The sequence below is a fragment of the Mus caroli genome, unplaced genomic scaffold, assembly GCF_978045245.1.
Source record: "Mus caroli unplaced genomic scaffold, Mus_caroli_1 scaffold_10, whole genome shotgun sequence".
Classification (NCBI taxonomy): Eukaryota; Metazoa; Chordata; class Mammalia; order Rodentia; family Muridae; genus Mus; species Mus caroli.
This window is the reverse complement of record NW_028227265.1, coordinates 32,124,150-32,142,765: the sequence shown is the minus strand read 5'-3', so window position 1 is coordinate 32,142,765 and position 18,616 is coordinate 32,124,150.

Here is an 18,616-nt window from a genome sequence, read left to right as displayed (position 1 = left end):
ACAATCACACAGAACAGCAAAATCGAGATATAAACCGATGCTATATATTTCATACCACAGCCACTTAGTACTGGCCCCAAAAGGATGCAACAGAATTACTGCAAGTAGGTATTTAGATCTTAGACATGAAGAGACGCATTGCTATTGGTTTTATTTTTTCAGAGATAGCACAACTCTATTGTCAAATGGATGAAAATAAAGATTTGTCACTGTAAATTTAGTGTTTCCTTTCCTTCCTCACCTTCCTGTCTTTCCTTTCTTCTTTATTCACTCTCCTCTCCTTCCCACATTCCCTTCTTCCAAATTATCTTTGTTTTTCTCCTGAGTTCTCCTCTGCAAACAAACATTGGTTTCTCAAATCTACAAAGTACCTAACAAAAAATTACATATCATCAAGGGAGCAAACTGGCATGCAACTACTACTGTGTGTGAATTGAGTAGTAGTTTAACCACACATGCCCTCGATATCAGACTCATTTAGGTCTGATTCCTGTCACCTGTATGTCATAGTCACTGAGCTATTTGAATCTGAACTCAACAACAGTGAACTGCACATGAGCTTGTTAAACACAGAAAGTCATATAATCCATGGAAAATGCTTATAGCTATGAGTTAGAGAAATTACAAGCAATGGATATCACTTACAAAATCTTTCTCGGTGACATGGCAGTCTTAGAAAGTCATTGCCATTTTGTCCTTTTGGGAAGTTTTAGAAAGCACTGGGAAAACTCAGCCTGAATAATAGAACTAGGGAGTAAAACTGGAGCAGCCAAACAGTAGGTTCATTACAATAACAGCATGGTGTTCCTGAAACTCTAAGCAGAGAACCCTAGATTGTACTCAGTGCTAACTGTGCATATTACTGGAATTACAATACAATTAGGTTGCCACTGTAGCTAATGTCTCCAGTCACTGTGCTAGGTACCTAGTCAGTTGAGCTCTTGACTGATTTCTATGGTAGACTGCACAAGCTCAATAGAATAATGAAAACACACCTTAGAGTGAAGCTTTATGCTAAAAAATCAAATTTCTGTTTCTTCTTTTTTTGAAAAAGGAATCTTTAACTGGGATTTTATCCAATGCTGCCCTGTAAGAAAATGTTAGTCAGATTAGGAGTTAAAGAGACCCACTCCAACCATCTTTCACAAAATTGGTTGTGGTGGGAAACAACTTTAATCCCAGCACTATGTAGGCAGAGGCAGACAGATCTCTGTGAGTTTGAGGCCAGCCTGGTTTAGATAGTGAATTCCAGAACAGCTGGGGCTATGTAGAAAGATCATTTCAAAACAAAACAAAACAAAACAAAGCAAAACTGTCATTTATAAATCAGTTTCCTTGTGAGTAACTAAAATCCAATCATTTGCATAGAGAGAGCATGCTGCCTCTGCTCCTAAAGGGAACATTTAAAGCAGGGGTAAGTTACAAAGGACCAAAATAAAGTGCATGTTCCAAACTGATTCCTTTACATGGTGCTGCTTAATTAAAAATAAAACAAACAAACAAAAAAAAAACAAACAAAAAAAAAAACCCTCAAATCTCTGAGAAAGAGATTTCCCATGTCTAATTCCAACCAAAATTGAAAGGCTTCCTCCTTTCTTTTCTCTTTCTTTCTTTCTTTCTTTCTTTCTTTCTTTCTTTCTTTCTTTCTTTCTTTCTTTCTTTCTTTCTTTCTTTCTTTTTCTGAGACAGGGTTTCTCTGTATAGCCCTGGCTGTCCTGGAACTCACTCTGTAGACCAGGCTGGCCTCGAACTCAGAAATCCACCTGCTTCTGCCTCCTGAGTGCTGGGATTAAAGGCGTGCACCACCACAGCCAGCAGTACATTGACTCTTACATTCCACACTTCTAGCAAACTGACCGCCTTCCTCACATGTTCTGGGTTTCATATTCTTGCAGCTTTTACCTTTGCTTTTTTTCTATTCCCACCAACTCTCATGTGTTTTCATCAGACTCAGTCCTCAGCACTGTTGCTGGAGCTGTATCTGTCAGTAAAAATGTTAAGATGCCTACAACCGCCTGTCTACCATCTTTTCCTGCCTGACTTTTAATGATGGAGCTTCTTGGGGCTCAATTTGGGCTCTCTTAATTTTATCTTTCTTGTCTAGACAATTTTATTTCTTCTCTAAGTTAAATTAGTATCCATTTTGATGACACAAATTTTTTTTATTACATATTTTCCTCAATTACATTTCCAATGCTATCCCAAAAGTTCCCCATACCCCCCCCCTTCTTCCCTACCCACCCATTCCCATTCTCTTGGCCCTGGCATTCCCCTGTATTGGGGCATATAAAGTTTGCAAGTCCAATGGGCCTCTCTTTCCAGTGATGGCCGACTAGGCCATCTTTCGATACATATGCAGCTAGAGACAAGAGCTCCCGGGTACTGGTTAGTTCATCATGTTATTCCCCCTATAGGGTTGCATATCCCTTTAACTCCTTGGGTACTTTCTCTAGCTTCTCCATTGGGAGCCCTGTGATCCATCCAATAGCTGACTGTGAGCATCCACTTCTGTGTTTGCTAGGCCCCAGCATAGTCTCACAAGAGACAGCTATATCTGGGTCCTTTCAGCAAAATCTTGCTAGTGTATGCAATGGTGTCAGCATTTGGAAGCAGATTATGGGATGGATCCCTGGATATGGCAGTCTCTAGATGGTCCATCCTTTCATCACAGCTCCAAACTTTGGACACAAAAATTTATGTGTTCAGCTTAGACATCTTTTTTAACTGTAGAGTCTTACATATCACTACTACTTTGGTAATACTACTTTAATATCTCTAGGACACTTAAAAATCAATGTGTGACCAGTGGAAATCCCAGAGCATCCCATACATCAAACCAAATGACCACCAGTGGTCCTTAAGTTATAAAAACCCATTTTTACTCATCTACTGTCTTGTCACAAATATGTGAAAATATTTTTGATTGGTCTTTCTAGATCTAACTTTTCTTAGGTGAACGTCTAGCATATTTTACAATTTCTGCCTCACTTCTCTATTAACAGAAGTCAAATACAAGTGACCGTTATATCTTGTCTTAAGCATTTACTGTTCTAATTATATTGCTTCCAACTTTACAATATCAATTTACACAGTACAGACTGCATAATCTTTGTAAATGTATTTATGATCTCATGGTTGTTGAAATTTAAAACAGAGCAATATGAAACAGACAACAACAACAACAAAAACAAACAAACAAACAAACAAAACCTTCAAACCATGTTACATTGTACTTCAAATACAGTGCAACATCCAAGTTGTCTTTGTAAACTGCATCATCAAACTGGGTCCTCCTCTCTGTACATTTCTCATCACACTCTTCCTTCTTGAATATGATACTTTCTCCAGCTTGTAATTCTCTCTAAATGTCTAGATTTCTGTGGGAGTTGCTGCTTCTCTTCTCCTTGTACATTGAACATCATTATTTTCCTGGGATCATCTTCAATGTTGCTTCTTCAGAGACATCAACTCTGCACCAACTGAGAACCCCTCACTAATTTCAAGGGCACCTTGTGCTCCATCTTTATAAAGCATATTTTTTGTAAATTATTCTTCAAATTCTTTAAATTCTATATTGGTTGTTAGCTGTAGAGTTTATGAAATGTATACTTTACATAAAACTGTTTAGAATTCTGTCTTCCATTCTTAGATGTTGTCTTAGTCAGGGTTTCTATTCCTGCACAAACATCATGACCAAGAAGCAGTTGGGGAGGAAAGAGTTTATTCAGCTTACATTTCCACATTGCTGTTCATCACTGAAAGAAGTCAGGACTGGAACTCCAGCAGGTCAGGGAGCAGGAGCTGATGCAGAGGTCATGGAGGGATGTTCTTTACTGGTTTGCTTCCCCTGGCTTGCTCAGCCTGCTCTCTTATAGAACCAAGACTACCAGCCCAGAGATGGCACCACCCACAAGGGGCCTTTCCCCCTTGATCACTAAGTGAGAAAATGCCTTACAGTTGGATCTCATGGAGGCATTTCCTCAACTGAAGCTCCTTTCTCTGTGATAACTCCAGCTGTGTCAAGTTGACACAAAACTAGCCAGTACAGATGTCAAGATAAAATATATGCTTTTCTCTCTTCTTTATGGGTCTAGTTTTATCTCACACACATCTATATTCAGACTTCTAATCTCTGATACTACAGAATACTAGCTTATTTGGAAGTGGTATCATTGTCTGTTTAATTAGTTAAGATGATGAGTCATACTTGATAAGGCTGTTCGTAATATAATATAATTTATATACTTAAAAGGAGACAAGAGAAGCGACGACAGGAGAGTTTAGATGAAGGGAGAGACAAATTGAGATGATCTAGCTAAAAGTTGAGGTACAGAAAGATAGATGGACACCTCCAGAGAAAGATGGTGCTTACCAGAGTTTCAGAGGGACAAGGCACTGTTACCCTTTGATTTTGATTTGAGTCTTCCACAACTATGTGTTATTACTCCCTTTTACTTAAGGGATAGAGTTTATAGTGCTGTTTTGTTACAACACCCTAGAAAATCAATACAGCTTTTATCCAATTCCTCATTTATTCATTATTATTAGTTTATTTATTTATATTCCAAATGCTTCTCCCTTACCGCCCCCCCCAAGACTTTTAATATGCAGTACATTGTTCCACTCTGTGAACATGATATATACTTGATAATAAATAATAATATTATATTAGTATTTTGTATAGACAAACCAATGAAGGAGTCAGAGAAATACCCGGGGAGCTGAAGGGGACTGAAGCCCCATAGGAGGAACATCAATATGAACTAACCAGTAACCCCAGAGTTCCTTGAAACTATACCACCAATCAAAGAAAACACATGGTGAAATTTGTGGCTCTAGCTATATATATAGCAGAGGATGGCCTAGTCAGTCATCAATGGAAGGAGAGGCCCTTGGTCCTGTGAAGTCTCTAGGCCCCAGTATAAGGGAATGCCAGGGCTAGGAATGGGAGTGGATGGGTTGGGGAGCAGGAAGTGGGGGAGGAGATAGGGGATTTTCGCAGGAGAAACTAGGAAAGGGGATAACATTTGAAATGTAAATAAAGAAATTATCTAATAAAAGAATTAAAAAAAAAAGAATTTATCACCATTAATGAAAACATACAAGCAAACAAAAGTTGACATAAAAAAATTACCTGATCCCCAAATCTTGCCTTTATGTCTTTAAGAAATATTTAAGTACAAATACTTAAAGCAGTAGGATGCATCATAGTCCAAACCAAAGTCTACCAAAATGCCTTTATAGAATTAGCAAACTATAGATTCTGCAATCAATGATATTCTATTGGATAATAAATGGTAAGCTGATACACAAATAATATCTACCAATCTTGGGAGGTCACCTAAGAAATAAAATCCTTGAGAATAGAAAAGTCTTGGTTTCCTGGGGAAGCAGATTGGGCTTCCAGGAAAGAATTACAATGATGTGATAATCATTGATGTCTCTGATAAAGGTAGGATGAGCCCAGAGCTGAGTCCATTCCTGGGACATTTGGCTGAAGGAAATAATGAGGCCGTAGTTGAGTAGGTTCCTGGAGTTTCCTCAAGGTCTGAGCAAATATATTGGAAACTAACATAGCAGCCAATCAGAAACCAACCCATGTAACTTCCCCCACGCCCACCAATTAAGTTTTAGATTACTTAACCTTTGCTAAAATTCTCTTAGTTTTTATAAAAAGGCTTGTGTACCTTTGTCTGGGGTCTACATTTTGAGGAATAGTAGATCCCTGTATGCTGAATTTCTGCAGAATAAAATCTCTTTTCTTTTGCATATATTTGAGTCTGGGGTGTTCTTCATTGGTTCTTGAACCCTTACCATCTCAAAATCATTACTATAAGTGAAAGAAACTAGACTCAAATATATATACCATATATATCATCCAATAACTTCTGGCCATGACATTCTAGAAACAACAAAGCTGAAAGAAGGAAGAACAGAAAAGTGCCACTGTAGTTTGTAGTAAAAACAAAATTTAAACATGAAAGCTAACCACAATAAATTTTCTTAAACTTTCTTTGTCTTTGGTTGTTGTTGCTTTTTCATTGCTTGTTTTGTCGTGGTAGCTGTTTGGTTTGTTTCCTTCTGTTTTGTATTCTGGTTTGGTTATGAGAAGCAAATGCTTTGTTTATAGCACTTAAAAATAACTTATAATTTTAAATGTTATGAAATGAAAGGACACAGCACCAAATTAAATATAAGGGGAGATAACTTTTGAAACTAAAATAATCTGTGTGTTTTATTGTCGTTTCTCTTCCTTGTGGAAAAATGACTCAATTTTTTTTATAACAGCTGTCCATAATTTTCAGATATCAATCTGTACTATATCAATCATAAAATAAAAATCTGCTCTGTGAAGATGGTTTCTACCCTCATCTATCACTACATATTTAATAAAGAAGAACATTTTTCCTTGAATTTGTTTATGTGCTCAAGGCCTCTTTCATTTCTTGAGACTAACCCCAAACTAGCCCTTAGCAACAGCAGCTGGAAGTCACTTGTATATAATAGTGACTTCCCAGTCTGTAGCCTCACAGTGACTAGTTCCCGTCCAGTTTCTAATGAATAGCTATCCACATGTTAAGGATTTTGCTAATTGTCATCCTGCTGTCAGACTTAGTGGATCCCTAAGATAGAATGAGCCCCAGAGGCTGAAAAACCCCACAGATTGGTGTTGGATTTAACAATTTAAAATGCTTGTTGCTTCTGGTCTCACTGGTTCTCCCTGGGATGTGGTGAGTACCTAGCCATGGTTGGGTAGATGGGTAATAGTATAACAACCCTTATTTTCAATATACCTTCTGGCCACCCAGTAAATGCACTTTAAGATCATAAAGCCAACACCTATCTGTCTCACAGCAAACACAAAGAAACCAGTTTGAGATCCATCTTTCTTATTTAATGTCAATAAAAACTGTAAGTTCTGGCTCTAGTTTTTCTGATAGACAATCTGGTGGCATATAGTTGAAGAAAACAAATCTTAATTATTCTAGAGTGTACCAATATCCTCAGGCAATAACCAGACTTGGCTTCTAAATCATTCTTCCTTTTAATAAAGTTTGATAGATGCAATTAATAATTTGCCACTACTACTAGGGAAAACAGACTGTATTTCAAGAATTCTAGGGTAACACTATCTTACTTAGGTCATCATGACCCAATATTTAGTTACTGGCTTGGCAAGAAGACTTACTCAATTCTCACATAGCCCCTATACTTACAAGTTTCAGAAAGCTAATCCTTTCTAAAAATTTAAATGTAAGATTGCAGTATAATAAAAAATAAAATAAAATAACTTAAATATTTCATTGACACTTATCTTGATGATTTTCTGCTTTCACTAGCCCTTCTGGTGGTAAAGATATTGAAGTAGCAGACCCTCTTCTATGGTGTAAATGTAACACACGTGATATTCTCTTCCTGGTTATATCCAGCATGACTCAGAAAGAGTGTGAGAAACAATTCTATTTGAATTTAAACTTCTGCTTTCTTAAAGCTACACAGAAAGCACAATTAATACTATTTGTTTGAATGTGGCTCTTCTAGACAAAGTTCCTTAAGAAGTCTTGGCACGCAGGAGATAGCTTGGTCAGTAGGGTATTCACCACATAGCACCACAAATTTGGTCTTCAGGATCCACATGAAAAAGCTGGCTGCAGTGGTGTATGGTGTGTGTCTGTAGTGCAGTGAAATGAGAAGAGAGGAGCATGGTAATGGTGGTGCTGATGCTGGTTCTGGTGCTAGTGGTGGTGAAGTCTTGTGTGTAACTAACCTAGCTGTACCAGCCAGCTTCAGGTTTAGTTAGAAATACTATCTCACAAAATAAGTTAGAGAGAAATTGAAAGACACTTGATATTAACCTATATCTTCTATGAGCTTAGGAGTATCTGTTCTTAAATACATGTGTATGTACACACACATACACACACACAGGCACACATGTACACATGCACACACACAAACATACACACATGTGCATGCACACACACACACACAGAGAGAGAGAGAGAGAGAAAGAGAGAGAGAGAGAGAGAGAGAGAGAGAGAGAGAGAGAGAGAGAGAGAGAGAGAGAGAGGAGGGGGCATCCACAGTACAGCAAAATAATACTTTCCTTCTGGCTGTTACAGTCAACAGTAACAGACCCTGTAAAAGTCTCTACCATCCCTTTTATACATGAATACAACTACTCGTCACCTGTGTAACTTTTCCAAAGAAAAATTGAGCTCAACTAAATGATAATAATAAAAAGGTATTCAAACTGAATATGTGTGTGTGTGTGTGTGTGTTGTGTGTGTATGCGTTTAAAGGTATAGATGGCAAAAAAAATCTAGCAATTAACAATATCAGAGGGTTCAGAATTTTAATAGACATAATTGAAAGAGTAAATGCTAATAGTGAACATTTTAAAATGTCATTTTAAAAGCTCTTGAAAATTAAATGTAAAACAAAAAATTTTAATGTGTTGAAATAAAAGTTGAAGTCATATTTCAGAAAGTAAGAGTGCTAGGTGGACATTAAAATAAAACCTTGAACAACTTAAATTAGTAATATGAACATATTTATTCAAGACATTAAATATCTACCTGATAAAACATCAGATTTGATACTCTCTCTTTCTTTTTTCCACAGATATCTTTTAGAAGAATTGGATGTGTGAAAAATATAGCAAAAATTTGGGTACATTGTTTTCATATTAAAAGAGCTCACCATAATAAACATACTAAATGATAAAATATCCTCACAACAAGTTACACCATCACAAAATATTAAACAATTAAAGTACAGAACTTCAAACGTTTACAAAGGGATTCAGTACAGCACTGGATTAAAAAAAAATCCTAAACACCAAATTATCATGAAGCAATGGTTTCAAAACACAGAAGGTAGGGTTTTAATTTTTGAATTAGACTTCAGTGCTTAGACAAACTGTTAATGCAGTGGAGGGGAGAAGTGGGGAAGAGTCTTTGATATGTGCAAAGCCTCCAAATACAATTTCACCTCATAAACTAGTTCTCAAGAAAATGTGTTCAAATGAAACAAGGGGGTGATTTCACAAGGAGCAGGAGAAAAATCTGGGAATGAAGGTTGCATTGCATGAGAAAAGCAAAGCAAGTGGCCATGAGGGGAAGATGTTCAGGAAGCAAGACAAGAGATAAGTCTTATGACTAGGGATGGAGATCAATTGGTAGACTACATTCTTAATGTACAGGAAGCCCTAGGGTTTATCTCCTGAAACATATAAAGTCTTCATGGTAATACATGCCTCTCATCACAGAGCATAGAAGATGGAGGCAGGAATACTAAAAGGTCAATGTCCTCCTCAGGGTCATTGTCCATCTTGGGCTTCATGAGACCCTGCTTCAACAGCATGACAAACAAAGAAACAACAAACGAGAAGAACAAAAGAATAAGAAAAGAATCACTGGAGAGTCTTCAGCACACAGGAACACAAGAAGTGTGATTCAGGATGGATAGGAGATGGGAACCAGAGACCAGATATTTCTTAGGTTACCCGAAAATTCTTTTATGCACATTCAAACACCTGCTGGAGTTTGGAACAAATTGCCCGTAAGTACAAATCAAATTACAAATTTTAGAAAGAAGTGAGTATTCATTTTATGCAAATCTGCATCCTTGTGTCTCTATACAACCATTACATGATTATTACTCTGTAAAGAGGACCAGGAAACTGCTTATTATTTAATTCATAATGGTGATTAAAAAAAAAACTTTTGTGGGAACTCATGTAAGAATTCAAAGCGTTCTTATTAGGAACTTGATAGTATCTAAAATTGATGGAATGGAAAACAGCAACATAAATACATTTTTAAGTTAAAGAGACATCTACCAGAACAGAGAGTTAGCAGAGTTTTTATTGGGGGTATGCCTATGAGTAGGGCTGATACTTTGTGGAGGAAGCCATGTGTAGTTTAGCACATGAGGTTTATCTGGATTTCCAGCAAAAATTGATTGAACAAACCATTCACTGAAGATCATCTGGTGATCTTAATGTAAGGGTCCATGATTCGCCAAAGAATGATACCCCAGACTCAGATAGTATGTAAATGCAAAAAGTGTTTCATTTTGCTGAAGTCTAGCATGCTGGGGTCTCCCATTACCAAGATAGAGACAACCAAGTGAGCTCACGGGCCTGAGCTGCTGAACATTAGGGGATTTGGGGGTAAGTGATCTTTGTCTTACTCCATCTCTAGGGATGGGAAGGAGGGGCAGTGGGAAGGGAGGGGGAATCTGTTACTGAAGAAGTTGCTGAGAAAATCTGGAAGCTGCTGCTGACATATTGTTCTTGCCTCAGGCCAGGTGGTGGGGTAGGTTCTAAGGCTTGGACTTCCCTGGACTTGCCCAGTTCTTGCCCAGAAATTTAATCCTGAAGTGTCAGTTTGAAGCCTGTCTTGTAGCTACCCTCTCTCACTTCAACATAATTTAATTCTAGTGCTATCTATCTTGAAGTTGCATTAGATCCCACACAGGTTAAGAAATTAATCCCCACAGGGCTGTCCCTCATTTCACATAACAGTTCTAGACAAAAACAGAACATGACTTCTTCTAAGTCTCAACTAATTTGCCAGGATGGCTCATATAATTCAGGGATGCACTTACACTGATTATAAAGAATATTATGAAGAGAGAAGAAAAACAGTCAGATGGGAAACAATGTAACCACAGGTGAGGAATAAGAGTGGCTGAGGGACTCTATAGCTCTCTGGGGAATGTCATCCTCCAGGTATGTCCACATGCTCAGAGTCCATGCATTCTTCAAACATGTTCTTTTGTATGTATGTATGTATGAATGTATGTATGTAGGTAGGTAGGTGGGTAGGTATGTCTAACTGGGTCTAACTGATTAAATCCTTACACTGGGTAGATTTTTCTTTTGAGATTAAAAAAAAGTCCATCTTAAAGAGAAATTCATTAAGACACATGTGTTCTAAGGGACTATGAAACATTCTATTCTGCATGGAAGCTAGTTAGGCTCAGGAGGTAAATAACTTGATAGCTTCAGGAAGTCCCTGAAACTAATCAGATTCACTACTTTCTTTCCTTATGGATATACAAGCAATAAAGAATGCTGAGAGACACTCCCCAACAAGCCTGCCTGCCTGGCAGAGGCACAGACAGCTTGAGCTGCCTGGAAGACACACCCGGCAAACTACTGAGCTGGTTTATGCAAAATATCAGCCCTCTAGTTCTGTAAATCCTCACCTATATCAGCTTGGCCTTTTGCTGATGCAACTGTCTTTGAGTCACTCCTTTAAGGATCCCCTCATCCACACTCCTCTAAGTAGCACAAGGAAACTCTGCTTTACCAAGTTGGACCCACTGACATCAGTACTTTCATCTGTCATTGCTTCCCTATCTGGAATGAGTAAGTGTTGTACATGCTTTCCCCGTATAGTGTTGCTCCTAACCTTGTTTTTGAGTAGTCAGCTTCACTTTTCATCTCTCACTTCCCTGGAGGTTAGAGGATAGGCTGTAAAATTATCTTACCTTTGGCTTCCTGTATCTTGAAGCCATCCAGAAACCTACACCCATGAGACATTTTATTAGCATCCACAAAAACATGCATCACTTTGGATAGCCCAGGCTGTTAGGAGCCATGCTTCAACAACCAGGGGCAGAGACCAGATATGTATTTCATATTATATCATACTGTCACAATTTATGTGAGCTATTTGTATAATTAATAACATCAAAAATATTTCCCTCAAACTTTAGGTCATCATACACTGGCAGACTTACTGAAGATTACATATTGCATAGCTTTATAGTTGATACCTGTTACTAGGTTAGTTCTGAAAATAGGCAATTCCTCGGTGTATAGCTCAAATACCTGGGTGATATGAGAGCTCTGCTTCTGGATTCAGTGACCTTTAATTTGGACACATGTCCCTAAATACACAACTCCTCTCAGTGGCTCCAATCTGCATTGCTTTTCCTCTGTTCATTTAACTTGTTAAATTTATGTCTTGCTTTCGAATTAATGGATGTTTTGCAATTTCTTGCATCAATTTCCTGAAAATGAGCCAATCACATAAGGTCATAAAAAGCAGGTTTGTCATAAAATGCCTCTGATGAACAAGTACAGTTCTGTAGTACAAAAGTCTTTCAAAGCAGAGTCACCCAGAAGCATGGGCGTACAGAGCTTGAATTTTATGGTCCATATCAATATTTTACTGTGGTTACAAATCTAACACAGATGCCAACATAGTTTATGTTGCCAAATGGTTCTTTTATTTTGCAGCACATGGTGTGTGTTCTATTTAGCAGTGAACACATCTGCTAGAACATTTTTTTCTCTCTCCTTGCATTTGTGTGTGTGTGTGTTTGCAATTCTAGTTCCTCCAAAGATACAAACGCATAGATCAGCCCAATGCATGTTTTATGACTTATAAACATTGTTAAGCGATGCTGTTCTAAACATTTGTGGGCTAGAAAATGACTGCTTTGGGAAAGGTATTTTTAGTGGCAAAAGTACTTTTCATTAATCTCAATTCTCCAGGTTTCAAACCTAAGCAGAGCACGAGGACTCCGAAGGCAGCTGGGTTTCAGATTCCTTTGGGAGTACGCAAATAGAGCAAGGGCAGGAGAAAAACAGGTGTTTTGTGCAATGCCATTCCACTGGCTTCCCACTTACCCTTCTTTATTGCACCTTAGAATCTTTTGCCAGCTTGGCAGACAGTGCGTCAGAGGCAGAGGTGGAGAGATGGAGGAGCCGAAGTAATAACTCTTCGTGCCAATGAAAACGAAGAGGTGTGTTGTTTTCAGGAGCCTCTGCCAGTCCTCCACCTCCAGCGTCACCCAGCCTGTCTTCCCCACTGAGTTGAATCAACATTTTCTGAAGCAGTGATCAATGAGGGGTGTTGCTTGGAGAGGAACTGAATGATTTCGCACAGCGGGGAGATGCCACATTGACAACCGAGAGCAGGAAGGAGAAAACAGACTTACAGTGGCTTTTCTAGTTGCACCCCCTCCCTGATTCCCCATGAAGAAAGGTAACAGGAAGAGTGGGATAGAGGGAGGAAAAATCTGTAGGGCAGAGATAATCCTACCCCTTTATCAACTTTGATGTTATTTGCATTTTAGATTTGGGAAGATTAGCATAATCAGCTGAGTTGACTGCCAGGCCCACCCCCCAATAAAAGAAAAAATAAATCATTGGACAGGTTGTTTCTCCCCCCACCACTTTCTTTCTTTCTTTCTTTCTTTCTTTCTTTCTTTCTTTCTTTCTTTCTTTCTTTCTTTCTTTCTTTCTTTCTTTCTTTCTTTCTTTCTTTCTTTCTTTCTTCCTTTCTTCCTTCCTTCCTTCCTTTCTTTCTTTCTTTCTTTCTTTCTTTCTTTCTTTCTTTCTTTCTTTCTTTCTTTCTCTCTCTCTCTCTCTCTCTCTCTCTCTCTCTTTCTTTCTTTCTTTCTTTCTTTCTTTCTTTCTTTCTTTCTTTCTTAAATCTGGTTATAGGTTTCTTAGTTACTTCTGCATCTTCTTAATCCACCCCACATGCCAGAACCTAGCAGCCCCTACTGTTTTAACTGACACATTGGAAACTTAGTTTTCTCTTAATTGTGTTCTTTTATTTATGATAGAGAATACCATTAGGAATAAGGCTTTGGCCTGAGTTGGAGACTGAATTCTTTCTAAATACAGCTCTTCGCCCTTCACTGCTTGAGTAAGAAAGAAAATATAGATAACTGTTTAGTGTCTAGTAACTGTCAACTGTCTGAAGAACAGGGGCATGTAAGTGGGGATCCTGCAGACTGATTCAATATTGTGATTATTCTAGGTCCAAGCACCCAGGCACCATAGTAGAAGAAAAAGGATTGACAGGCAGAGAATGAAAACACCTTTTCGAAGAAAAAGAAGGAAAAGAACCTTCCTGAGTCCAGTAACAGCTTCTAGATTATCACTGCCTGCAATGTGGGGCTGTCATTGTGCACATGTGTGCATGTGTACCCATGTGTGCATGCATGCCCGTGTGTGTGTATATGTGTGTTCATTTGAGAGGTCAGTTTCTTTGTATGCAGGTTATACCATGTGAAGAACTATAGTCCAAACTGGATGGTGTACATTTCTGGGACGTTAGTGTTAGATGTTATATACTTATTAATACCCAGTTGTAGGATCTCTGCCATGCAAAAAACTTCCATGGAAATCAGTGTCCTGCAAATAGTGGCAGTCCTGTTCAAAGTGTGTGCCATGGGTCATCTGGTGTGGTGTCAAAGTATTCTTTGACTTGAACTTGCATGACAAAGAAAAGTCCTTTAAGGGACCTGCTTCATTTGTGATCTTATATCACTGACATTCTCTCCACTTCTGACAGACTAACAAACCCAATCTTGAAAAACTGGTTGGAGAATGTTCTCTTTGTAACTACTTCCAAGTGAGCAGGTGCAAAGTATTGACCCTACCTATAATTTATAGCTCTTTTGAGTTTGAGTTCCATGGGGTGGCACAAAAAGAACCATACTTTGGAATGGTTTTAATAGAATGCCCTTGTCTGGTTCATGGAACACAGGGAAATAGTATCTTTCTTCACTGGCAGGGTTGAAAGCCTTGTTGAAGCATCATCTAGAGATGACACAGTTGAACCCCAGAAAGTACAGGCTTGACAAAACAAGTTTAAAATACAGGGAATGAAGTTCAAGAAGTAAACAGAGACCTGGTAGTGGTCTAAGTATGGGAAGGAAACAGGACAGCTATGACCTTTTTATCATCCAGGAATCTTGATCTGTTATATTTTTCTGCAAGAAAAGGAGGAGGAGGAGGAGGAGGAAGAGGAGAAGAAGAAGAAGAAGAAGAAGAAGAAGAAGAAATAAGCCATCCATCTTGGATGTCAACAATCTTGGAAATTCACAATCTTTCTTACCTTGTCATGGCCTCTCGCCATATCTGTCTTCCCAGCAAGGAACCTGTCTAATTCCTAGTTCTTTGACATGGCAGTTACTTGACCCTGGAGCATTAGAATTCAATAATCATACTTCAGTGTTTTACAAATAGATGATATTGAGGCTGAACATAGCCTTCATCCTAAAGGCAATACAAGATAGCTTATTCTGAAGCAAATATGAGTAGCCATGGCCTGGGGACCCAGATTCAGTTAGTAATACATGGCAGGTTACAACTATGAGAGTTTAAGAAGCATGTGTTGGGGTGGGTCAGTCGGAGGATTACTCTGTTAGAGCTTTCAGATATCAATTGCATTCTTTGTTTTGGGTGTGGGGAAAGTTAGTACTTTGATAAGTTAATACATGTAAAAGTTTTAACCTAGTAGTCAAGTAGTCCAAAACCAGAAAGGGGTAATAAATGAATGTTATGAGGATGAAAGAGAGCCAAAGATTTGGTCCTGGACCTGTGGCATTCCAACTCTTTCCAAACATGAAGCGTTGATCAGCTGACCAGTAGGGGTTTGTTTGTTTGAGTGCACAATGGGTATTTCTTTTCCTTGTCTTCATGTTTACAAAGTCTCTTCTTAAACATATTCTATCTTAACATCCAGAACATTTCATTTTTATCCTTTACAGAATAATGCAAGCAACCTGCTCCATTTCAAATCTGGGTTACTCTGAGGTTTTTTTTTTATATATAAAATTATTTTTAATTTCTACCATCTAGCTTTTGATGTTAATATGTATGCTTATGGAGCCTCGAGTAAGAATTAACTTTAAAGCCATGATAAGCAATTAATTCGTTTGAGTTACCAGCCTTCAGTAACACTTCTATCTGTAAGATTTCATCCCTAAAAGAGGCACATTTACAGTAAATGCTACTTCCTTTGGCAAAGACAAACGTGAGGCTGGAGATAGCTTGTTTTATCTAGTTGCATTTAAAAAGCTAAGCATGTTAAGGTCTTCTTTACAAGTTTTACTCATGCAGCACTTTGCAGTTTTAATTCTGAGGTCCATAGAACAATATCATAATCTAATGCCCTAGAATAAGCTTGTAAAACAACCCCTGATTCCGTGTTCAGTGTATTCATCTGCATAGTAAACATGGGATAGAATAAAATATCTGTAAAACCTGAGGGTGATGATTAATCACCAGAAGTGACAGCCTAGTCCATGGTATCAGAACAGAAGTTTGGTTTCGTGCATATTAGAACGACTTTAATAGAGTTTGGCTTCTTGTTGTGTGGGGACTTTTAAAAGGAATGTGTACGGGTTTCTTAGTACATTCATGTTCTTCCTTTACAAAGGTAAACTATAGAATCTTAGACCACATTAAAAGTGGGTATGTGGCTGAATATAATGGATATGATGGTTTAAATGAGAGTGGGTATCATATGCCTCATATTCCATACACACCCTTCACTTCCACCATTGGAAAAGATAAGGAGATGTTTCCTGTTGGAGGAGGTATGCCACTGGAAGTGGGCTTTGAGGCTTCAAAGGTCCATGGGCTTCTTCGTCAGATCTCCTTGCCTTGTGCTTGTAAACCAAGATATAAGCTCTCAGTTACTGCTTCAGCACCATGCCTGCCTGCCTGCCTGCCTGCCTGTTGCCCTGAATTCCAACCATCACAGACTCTAACCCTCGGAAGACTGGGCCCCAGATTAAACATTTTCTTGATTGATCATGGTATCATACCACTTTGATAGAAAAGAAACTAAGATAGTGGGTATGCTTAAAATCCCAGGCATATTCTGGGATTTGGAGATCTGGAAACTTAGGCAGGAGAATTATGAATTTGAAGTCAGTTTACACTAGATAGTAAGATTCTATTTCATGCAATAATGAAGACAGATACCCACTGTCATTTTCTTTGTCAGGTTTCTTCATTGTTGTTTTCTTTTTCTAATGGATAATCTCTACTGGCGAGGGAGAAAAATCAAATCCCTTCTCTCTGTACAGCTGTCAGGGTAGAGAGAAATCTATTCTGGCTTGCTGACTTGTATTTTGAGTAGAAATAAATTAGTTTTCACCATCAAAATCAGTGTGGTAAGGATGAGGGCAGTAATCTGCAGTTGGTAATGGCTTTATACCAATTTTGAAGGCATTCTTTAGAGGTCGTTATAACTTGTCACTCTGGTATTAGAAACTTTTGTTTTGTTTTGTTTTGGCAGCTGTACACCAGTGAGCCACCTGCTGGCTTCTACAAAGAAACACATCTCCAACATTGGAGATTATGAGGAAAAGAGAAAATCAAAAGAAACAATACCACCATTAAAAAATGAACCATTTGGAAAATAAATTTGTTGTTTGAGGCAGATAAGACGGCTCAGTTGACAAAGGTTATGACCTGAATTCAATTCCCAGAAGCCACATAAAGGTGTGGAGAGGACCAGCTCTGACCAAGTTGTCTTCTAACCACAAAGATGGAGTGATGCACACACTCATACCCATTCATATTCATAATTAAAAGTGATTGTTTGCTGTAATAAGTTATTCTCAGTTCACTGCTGACATTTAAATTGGGTTGTATTAAAAAGTGATTTTGAAGCCAGGCATGGTGGCACACGCCTTTAATCCCAGCACTTGGGAGGCAGAGGCAGGTGGATTTCTGAGTTCGAAGCCAGCCTGGTCTACAAAGTGAGTTCCAGTACAGCCAGGGCTACAAAGAGAAACCCTGTCTCGAAAAGCCAAAAAAAAAAAAAAAGTGATTTTGATTCCAGGCATAAGAATAAGCATTATTATGGTATTGAAAAGTCATTTTATATTCTCCCTACCTTAAAATTATTACTCCTATTTTGTAGTTGGGGAACTAGCTGGAAACAGGCTGGCTAAATTTCAGGTGAACAGGAACCTACAATGTTGAACCAAAGAGAAGCTGTTCTTCTAATGTCACCTGGCTGCAGTGAACTTGGTGTTTCTTCTAAATTGCATTTCACCATGCATTTGCAGAGCACCCTTACTTTCAGTGTTTGTGATTTACTCTGATGCTCAGTTGAGGTTGACTTGCCGAGTCCAGAAACATGAAGTAAAGCTTCTGGTATTCATTTCAGTGTTATTTGAAGAGTGCCTGCAGAGCCCACTTCACCTCTGCCTAGCCCGTTGAAGAACATTGATTCCAGTTGAGATTGCCTTACTAGTTTTAGAACAGGCTTAGTTTTTCTTTTGATTGATGACGGTGTGATTGAGCTTAACTCACCTTAGTCCTATGAAAGTTTTTATCTTCTTTTTGTTTTTGTTTTTGTTTTTGTTTTTGAGGCAGGGTTTCTCTGTGTAGCCCTGGCTGTCCTAGAACTCACTCTGTAGACCAGGCTGACCTTGAACTCAGAAATCCACCTGCCTCTGACTCCCAGTGGCTGGGCTTAAAGGTGTGTGCCACCACTGCCCGGAAGTTTTTATCTTCTTGTTTAGGCCCCACGAAATATTAAATATTTTTCTTTTGTGGTTTCCTTACCTTCCATAATTAACCAATTATGTAATTAGGCATGTTCTTTCTACTACTTATATCATTTTCTACTTACAACAGCAAACAAAGGATCTGTGCAGTCTGGTCTGAGATTTGTGCAGGGGTGATCTGAGTCTTTTATTGACAGGCTTGAAGTCACTAGAGGACTTTAGTATCTCACTGAGCCATATCATCTTCCTCAATAAGTGTCAAGTTAGTAACAATTATTAACACATTTACAGACTGAGTATGGCGGTTTGAATAGGTACGGCCTGCATA